Consider the following 10,303-nt stretch of genomic DNA (forward strand, 5'->3'; position numbering starts at 1 on the left):
GCTTTTTTTCACCGTTTATTTACACTGTAAAAGAATTTAACTGGAGAGTTTCACTGGAATAATGTCGTCATTTCGTCAAAAAATATACGTCATTTCACAGTAAAACTGATGGATATTCGAGGTCACGTGGTAAATAAGTCTAATAACTTTTGGGTTATTAGGTTACCTGATTATCAAGCTGATTTAAATGCATGTGACAGGATTAAGTCTGGTAATAATGTCCGCATGGAAACTGAACGTGGACTACCAAAATAAAAGTGTTTGCCAAGGATTTTTTTTTAAAGTGAACTCAGTTCAAATCGACAGTATTATTATCGATGAAATTACCAGTGTGATTTTGGTTGAGTAGGAAATTGCGAATACACAACAACTGGAACATTACTGCTTTTGTCGAGATGAATAACATGTCAAGATAATAGGAATTTGGTTCTGAGGCCAAACCAAGAGGAGCTTCGTTTTATTCCAAATAAAGGAAATAAACATATAAAATCAATTTCCTAACCGAGTATGTCTGTGTATTTGGTGATGGTCACCATGATTATCACATTTAATTGAATATGCATGCCACTAATTAAATGAGTGCTATAGTACCATGTTTTTAACATTAATTAATTGTTTAATGTTGATTGACTAAATACATAAAAAAATATATTAACAAATTAAATGTTTTTCAAATTTTAAACATATGTATTTTAACTTGAATCAATGAAACATCTCAGGCCTTTTGAAACACTCGTATCCATTTCCTGTTTAAAATCATTGCATAAAGAACGCTTTCATATATGAATTCAACACCAGACTTCGTGATCGCTACGCGTTCATCGTATTATGTACGCGACAGCAAACTTTGTTTTTTATATAATTTCACCAAACCTTAGCATGGTTTGTTTTAGTGACACGTTTGTACATATTCAGCTGCATGATTCTTAAGTAGCATTCACAAAGCATCTTCAAATATAATTGACTTGACCGGTACGATCATTCAACAACTTTTAAATTAATACCTAACAAGAACACAGAGTAATGGGTATTCTGGTTTTAACTATTTTTAATCAATAAATACATACCTTGAGAAAACAAAACAAAACCACATGCTTAGCAGTCATAACAAAGTAAAATAAGTAATCTGTACATATCATACACTTTAAGCAATGCTCAAATAATACGATATCCAACAAACTACACTCTCACTTATGTATAGCGTTCACTTCAAATTACAGTTTATGGTACATTATTTGATGGATATGTATTTAGAAGGTTTTAGGCTGTTTTCAAATGAGCCAATATGTTGTCTACATCTGCTGATGAAGGAAACAGGATCAACATGAATTCGTGTCAATAATTATCTTAATCTAAATTGAAAACATAGGCATGATAATAAAATTAATTAAATTTAGATAATTTTATTATTAAATCCATTAATTTAATTATAAAAACAGTAATTCGTACAAGAATATTAATTGCCGTCGACCTCGACAAGTTAAGTTTTATGGACATAATATCTGACATAATAGCTGACTGTTAAATTAATTAATGGATCTCAACATGGCATTGATAAATTTATGTAAGACACATTGGCTTTAGTTGAATATTAGTATATGTAATAAAATATATAGTTAGCAAGTCATAAGACAGTAAATAGCAGAAACTGCTGTGCCCGAAACACTTAATGTCTATATTTGAATAGAGCTTTTCATGGTCAATGTCATCTCGTAACGTGACGTTCATTTATCAGACCTATAGGTGACATTTATTGCACATAAATATTAAAACTTTACATTTGTAAAACACGAAGTTTTTATCATTAATTAGAAGTCTAAGTTGATAACGTTAAGGCGTTGTTTTTTTAGAAATAAATTTTAATCATAAGTGATTATGTTTTTACAAGAAATACATTTTTTAATAAGACGCGTTACGAAACAAAACCCACAAACATCTGAAATGTTTCTGCAGCATGATTATACAGTCGCAGTTAATAGCTTTAAGCGTGTATATTTTAGCAAAAACCATATTCACGGCCCCAGTATGTTTAGACGTTAATTGTGCACATAACGGATAAAGATGCGTGCACAGCAATTGAAACACATAATTTTAAACTTACTATGACAATAATAGTATTTTAAGTTTGTGAACAATATTTTAAACAGGTCACACCATTACATGCATTGTCAAAATGTTTCTCATATTTATAATAAGCTTTAAAGTTTATAAACTTGTATTCATGGATGTGGAATATGTTTCAGTGAACACATATATCGTTATATGTTCCTTCTGCTGTGCAAATGTTTTCCATTAAAATATGATTTTAAAATTGTAATTTTCTTCTCTCGAAAAATATATTGAACATATGTGGGCCAGTTGAAAAAAATACTTTTGAAAAACGACGAACAAATATAACATTGAAATTCATTAACAGTGTTATTAATTCTGAAATAATAAATGCAATGAACCGGTGACCGTTATCGTAAACTTTTTAAAATATGTATACCGGAATATTTTGCATATTTACATTTTCTACTATTCCCCAACACGACAGCTATACGACATGCACAGTACAATCGTATGTTTAAGAAATAATTCGTGTACGTTATAGTTTGTTGTCGAATAACCCACGGCCGGAAGTTTAGATGCGTAGGGATTAAATCACGAGTGCGAAGCACGAGTGATTTGAAACCACGCATCTAAACTTTCGGCCGTGGGTTATTCGACAACAAACTATAACGTACACGAATTATTACGATTCTAACACGATTTTTACTAAAGATTTATAGAATGTATCTTATTTTTCTTGTATACTATTTTATGTGAAGCTCCGCCCATAAAAAATAGCTTTCGGCTGTTCTGTCGATCAGATCTCCGCCCTCAATAACAGCCAAACTGGATGGAAAAAAACCATTTCATTTCTCACGTTTGGTTAACTAAGAACAACGACAACTTGCGTAAACTAACATGGTTTCATTGTACACTTTAAATTAACGCAAAAGTGTTAAATCTACAAGAAAACAACTCCGATTCGAACTTCAGCCATTTTAGTATCGAAGCAGCAGACGAACACCGTGGGAATTTGGGTCAATTTTACGCATTTCTATTCATAGCGTAGTATTTTGTCACGTGACTTTCATTCATAAAATACCGGATTATTACGCTGGTGGAAAATGTATCGGCATGTTTTGTTTAGCTACAGCGCGTGCTTTCAGTGTATAAGCTCCGCCCATAAGTTATTGCAGAATAACCCACGCTTGATTTCCTTCTTTGTCTATAGAAAACAAGTCACGTGCCGTGTTAGAATGTTCATTACTCTTCTTTGTGCAAGTTTTTGTCTGTCATATGGTTTTTTGTGTATATTGTTTAAGACTGCTAAGGAACCATTGAAATTAAAATGTATACTCAAAGTAACTGTTCATTTGTAAATAGTAATTTAAATTAGGTATGCCCTTCATCCAACTACATACAACATAATTCCTTTTATGATACTAAGTCCTAAGTTTCATATAGTACTATAAATCAGCTTTGATAAATTTTGGACTATTTTACTGGTTTGTTTACAGGTTTCAATGTTCTTTTTTTAATGCGCGGTGCTGCTAAACTCGTCGCTTTTTAATATCAATCTGTTGTTTGCTGTTATCTGAATCTGGTTCTGAATAAAAACTGAATAAAACGTCTTTGTACTGGACACTATATGCATGCATACATTATGTTCTTGAACGACGTTTGACATGAACGTCTGAACTTTTCGTCAAAATTTGAAAGATGAATTAATTAGACATGCAAATGAACTACATAATTTAGCCAACCACAACCTGTTAAGGGACGCAACTCGTTTATGCACCACGAACAGTATCTGAGGCGTACTTTGTGCATATAACTTAGAACAATCATTTTTGTATTTATGTAAGACATAACGAGACGCATTTAAGAACGCTTAAAGGCCTAATTCAATGAATGTTAATAATCACCCCATGTGAAATTCCGTTTTCATGTACAAATGCGTTGTTTAATAACCCAAAATCAATCATAATATCGTGTCTCTGTAATAGGACGAAAACTGAATATGGATTACTTTCTTTAAGTATTATATTGCAATGTTCGGTATTAATTGTTAATAACTAGTTATTAGGATTCTTACTTTTAAGCTTTTTTAAATGATGATGATGATGATGATGATGAGGAGGAGGATGAGGATGAGGATGAGGATGAGGATGATGATGATGATGATGATGATGATGATGATGATGATGATGATGATGATGACAATGATGATAATGATTGTGATGCTGCTGCTGATGATTTGGAGGATGAGGATGGTGGTAGTGACGGTGGTGGTGGTGATGATAATGATGATGATGATGATGATGATGATGATGATGATGATGATGATGATGATGATGATGATGATGACGATGACGATGACGATGACGATGACGATGATGATGATGATGATAATGATGATAATGATGATGATGATAATGATGATGATGATGATGATGATGATGATGATGATGATGATGATGATGATGATGATGATGATGATGATGATGATGATGATGATGAGTAGAAGTAGTAGTAGTCGTGGTAGTAGTAGTAGTAGTGGTGGTAGAAGTAGAAGTAATAGTAGTAGTAGTAGTTGTTGTAATAGTAGTAGAAGTAGTAGTAGTAGTAGTAGTAGTAGCAGCACAAGTAGTAGTAGTAGTAGTAATAGTAGTAGTTGTAAAAGAATTAAGTTTTAAGTGGTGTCATTTTCTTCTCTATAAATTTTAAACAGACACCATTTATTTGCATGGGATTTTTCTCGGTTTGAAATTCTAAAATTTTCATTTTGTTAGACATATATTGTGATAAAGTTGTCATACCTATTAATAACGTTGTTTCATAAGACAAAATTAATCTACATGGGATTAAAAAAACACACACAATGTTATGTTATAATTGTCAGTTGTTACATACCATAGTTTCTGTGAACTCAACATGTTTTCCGACGGACAATTTACCTTTAATTAGACATTAATTGTGATAAATGTGTTATACCTATTATGGTTGCTGTAAGACATCTGAAGAAACTCACCTCAGGATTGTTTTATTTAACTATTTCATTTGTTGACATTATATCAAACTATACTTTCAGCTGTATGTCATTGATACAAAGAGCATTCGTGGTTGTTGTCTTTTGAATTCATGTTATATCAGACAAGTATCGTTCTACGCCATATCGGACGATACATCAATTATCTATTGATGTTTCACTATGTTATCTATTGATATATCAGCCTTTAATTTAGAAAGTTAAGTAGTTTGGGAAATATACATATACACGTATTCTTAACCGGATATTTACTATATTAAATAGTTTTGTAAGTGCTGTTCACGAGGAAACGGACAACTTCTATGAAGGAAATGAATCCTGAAATACACCCGTTTTCTCGGAGACGTGCGTCACACAGTCACAGTCCGCATTCATAAATTGAAATATACATGTATTTCATATCATGGACAGTGAGCCAGCTTGTTCGAATTTTGAATTCCAATTATAATGTTGTTGTTTTTTTACTTTATTTGCATTGCGTCTTTTTAAAAATTAATTTGAAATAATGCAGCTTTAATACAAATATAGCTTATTTGTAAACGAGTTAAGTGTGTGTCGTTTTTACATTAAAAATGTATTCGAAATTTAACGTTTTGCATACTTATATATTTAACATCTGATTAATATTAAGTAACTAATTTGCAAAAAAATCATGTAAAAATATTGTTGTTATAAAACAAATATTCAAATAAAATCTCTTAGAAAGTATACAATCACCAAACTAGTTGTTTACAACGAATAGGCTTTTACGTCACTGGTCAAATGCTACTACAACGATTTACTGTATATTCTTTATATTGTACGCGTACATCAAAGTCAGAGCGATATCAAAAATTGGGTTTATGTACTTATGGACCACTCAGTGTGATGCATTTGAGCCATCCTTCTTATTTACTAAAGTATACGTAATTTATTATCACTTAGTAAACAGAGATAGGAAATCCACCTCGGATGTCCACTCCATCTTCTATCTGGGTTGGAGATTTATTTTATTCATTTGTAATTATTAACAGGATATTGAAATGTATCATGCTCATGTAGAACAAAATTATGATTTATACTTGTGCAAAGTTGTATATAGAATATTCAACTACAAGACTCACGTTCATGATATTGCTTATACGTATGCGTTTTGTTTAACAACATCGTCAATGTACATTATACATTTAAATATTTCATAGTATAAATAGCGTTTAAGTGTTCCCCCTTTGCTTCAGATTCCTATCAAATGTTCAGAACAATTGTTGTAAGTGTATTTTTGCAATTATATTAGACTACACATGTGGATCAACATGATATTAAAGCCACATGTGTGCGCATTACACCGGAATACACTAAATATGCGTTCCTGTACATATACAGTAATACCTGTCGGAATTGGCGTGTGGTCTAAAATAAACTCATGAAAACGTAGACAATATATCACTGTCAAGTTTGATGCGTTGCTTTCATTTACTTTATGGCTCATTAGCCCCTATGTTTTATAGATGCAAATGTAATTTGTCATTCACACAATACGTTTTATTCTTCTTCGTAATAATTAAGTTAGCAGTTTTAGAGAAATCATTATTTAATAATGCCGAACGATAAATTTCAAGCATAAATCCCCATACTACTGTAGTCGTTGTTGTTAAATCAAATACTGTTGAGAAGTCGGGTTAAAATATATAAAATAAATAATATTTGGTGTTGTTGAACTTTGCGTTCCGAGAGCTCCGGAATTCAAATTAGATTTGTGAGCCATCACATGGTGAACGATGGCGCCCTCAGTATCTCGGCCTTGCGCACAACACATAGTACAGTATAAAAGTGGCTTCAATAATTGTACTTTTTCGTTAAAATTCGCGTGAAGTTATCATAAATGAGAAAATGAAATGTTGACATCAATTGAATATATTTCTATTGATACCTTATAGGCTGGAGTTAATCCGTTAAAATTCAGCTGATCCAGCAGGAGAGAAACATAATTAAAACATTAAATTACGAAAACAACATTGTTTGACACACGCCAAATATACTAGCCACGACACACACTTACACGGCAACACCCACAAATGCATAAAACTCGGGTCACCGCAATCGAACGGAGAACGCAAATAATTGGGGTTTAAACCGATTTTAAAAAGCTTTCGGCATGTTTATACTTGATTAAAGTGTATGAACAAGTTTACATCATTCCATCACAATTAAATTACAATACACGAGGATACACTCCATTTTATTTTAAATTGTACTATTACGGGTTTGTAAAACATACTTTTCGAGCAGTTATTTCTGTGTACATCACACTGCCTTACCCGTGTCATGTTTATATATCACCAGTACCAAAATGATAGTTTACCAAATGTGTGAGCACATGGTAGTCATAGCTTTACTTTAAACAGTTGGTTATCGTAAACAAGGCACTATCTAAGCTTTATAAGACTATCACATTTATTGAGATAAATCATGTTGCCTGCCGCTTCATCAAAACTTAAAAGAGTTAACTATTACAGGTAGAAAGTCATAAAAACAATTTAACATTATTTTCAGTAGAGAATTTTTTTCGAAATTTACCTTTCGTCCTAGATATACACGTTTTCAGGAAAGCAAACAACATTACAGACTATCATACACAATATACAATAACAGGGAAACATTGATTGAAAGCAACTTGTTGATGGCTGAGGTAATATTCCACCAGCTTAATATGGTTTTTAGCGTTTACAAATTCTTTATTTACACATCATGTGTATTACTGTATAGATAATTTGCATTTTGGCTATTTTGGTCAATACAACAAAAAACAGTAGAGTGTACGGATCATGAAGACTGTGTAATACATTGTCACAAAAGTCGAACGAGAGTATTGAACAATCCAGTTGTCGCATAGTTGTAAGACGGATTAACAGTTTGAATCAATGCAACTAATACAAATCTTAAGACAGTTAAGCTCTCATTGCAATGATCGCGGACAGAAGGACAAACGTGAACGGGATTGCGTCAACACTACTGGCGCCACTGGTTTCCGGAGCTGGTTTTGACAAAGAAAAATAAAAAAATATTAATATAAATATTGAATAATAAAGATATAGTGTGTATATTGAGGAATATCCCCCTGTTTAATTAACCGTTCATATGTAAACATAGCAGCATAGATACCTTATTATTAATACTTGGTGAAACAAATAATAATACAAAACATTATAATTGTGTTACACAGAGACGAGGAAATTATTGTCTACGGTATGCACAAATACACTGCCTACATGGAACAGTTTCAGGAACGCAAAAATAGATCATATAAATTGTTCTGTAACACGTTATACACAATGTTAACACATCGCTATAAACGCTTTTTCAAGTGACAAACACTCATTTTACAAGATCTTTAATAATGTATTATTAAGTCAATGATAGTTGTGCTTTTACCTTGAGATGCGTTTGTTTTGTTTGATGAAGTTCTTGTCGTAGGTGTAGAAGAAGAAGTAGATGTCGAACGTGTAGTTGTTGTAGCAAATGTAGAAGATGTAGTGGGTGTAGTTGATGTCGTCGTTGAAGTAGATTCAGTAGTGGTTTCCGTCGAACCTGCGAACATATACGTGGTACAAAAGTGCCTAACGATGGATTATTAAAATATCATTATAGAAAACCAATTATTCTTGTAATAACCAAAACATTAGCCCATATTTTCAAGCCTTGATCTGCACTTATGGACTGATTATGAAGCGTTATATTTGAAAATACTTGATTAAAAAACTCGATTTTCTTCAAGACAAAAATGCCGTTTAATTGGTTTATATACTCTTCTTTTAGTTTCAATGTTACACGGATCCCCACAGTCCGGAAATGTTTAAAACTTAATATATTTGTGGTATTATTGTATTGTCCCCAACTTATACGCAACTTTTACGCAAGCTTTACACCGCTAATACTCACATAAGGGGTTCTGAAGGCTCGCCAGCAAAATTAGAACTAACAGTACTTGATACTTCATCTGTTAAATAGATAATATTTGTTTGTTTACGAATCGCCAAATAATCAGGTTTTCAGCATATTGTTGAAATCACAAAACATTCAATACATAGGCTATAAAAACTAGCATTCGTTCTCCAAATTATGTTATTTTCATTCAAATAACAACTATTGGTATGGAATGTCAGATGATTAAAAGGGACTTGCTCGGCTCGAATACCCATACTTATGTAACCATTATCTTTTTCGCAATGCTTTATGTAATGTTTGACATAGTAAGCTTGGCTCATACATCATACATAAAATCACACAGCTATACAATTAAGCGAGTCGAAGCAGTCATTGATTTTAATCATTACATAATCCATGAATTAAAAAAAAACATTAAAATTACATGTATTGCCACAATGAGAATATATATCGTCTTAAATGTTAAAGATCACGGCTGTCAAAGAAAAGGGTACATACTTATAAGAAAAAAAAAGAAGATTCCGTCTGATTGTAAACTTTCATAAATGGACTGCAAAGACGCTCGAATGGAAGTGTATACACATTGCAAAGCGGATATAACAATAAGCAAGTATGAATGATCGCGTGTCATTAATTAACGCCGTCAATGCCTTAACATAGCCTTGTGGCTATTTATATTAATTACACATCCAAAGGAAACTGTCATATAAATACCTTGAAATGTGTTGTCCTCCTTTGTTAAGATAGTTTAAGAGTAACGTTAATATTCAAGCACCGGGTTATATTTGATCAAATATAATTCTTTCACAGCGTAGCAGGCACGCTTCACGTTGATTTTATAAACATATCAGTGAGGAAGTTAAAGCAGACAACAGGACGCGTAGATATCTGCTGTTGCGAAAACGCACGTGGGACGCGATGTATATGATTTTGTGTGGGTGTGTGTTAGGGTGTGTGTGTGTGTAAGCGCGCGCGTGCGTGTTGGCGAGAGTGTATGCGAGAGCGTTCGCGCCTACGTATGTTTTTTCATACTCAACTGTGTGCGTGCGTATGTGTTTATGTGTATGTGACTTTGAATAAGAGACATACAAGTACGGCTGGTACTTCAGATGCAGTTTTATAAGATATTTTTGCCATTCTGTTGATGTTATTTTGCTATTTTATATTGAATATGTATATATTATATTTTATAAAACTAGCGTATTTTGTTTTCAATATTGTGAAAAAATTTCTTTAAAGTGTCCTTTTCACGTTTTGGTAAATAGAAAAAGTAATAAAGAAATGTTTCATTCACAAATT

The 10,303-nt window shown here is 32.4% G+C and overlaps 1 long non-coding RNA gene across 1 annotated transcript; it reads right to left on the reverse strand.

Annotated features, from left to right (window-relative positions):
- Positions 1–7,490: 7,490 nt before the first annotated feature.
- LOC127882317 (uncharacterized) lies at positions 7,491–9,898 on the reverse strand. Its single transcript, XR_008050484.1, has 4 exons — positions 9,719–9,898; positions 8,999–9,056; positions 8,492–8,647; positions 7,491–8,093 (listed from the first exon to the last, which is right to left on the reverse strand). It is a non-coding gene; the product is annotated as an uncharacterized LOC127882317 (long non-coding RNA).
- Positions 9,899–10,303: the final 405 nt, after the last annotated feature.

The sequence above is a fragment of the Dreissena polymorpha genome, chromosome 5 (assembly GCF_020536995.1).
Source record: "Dreissena polymorpha isolate Duluth1 chromosome 5, UMN_Dpol_1.0, whole genome shotgun sequence".
Classification (NCBI taxonomy): Eukaryota; Metazoa; Mollusca; class Bivalvia; order Myida; family Dreissenidae; genus Dreissena; species Dreissena polymorpha.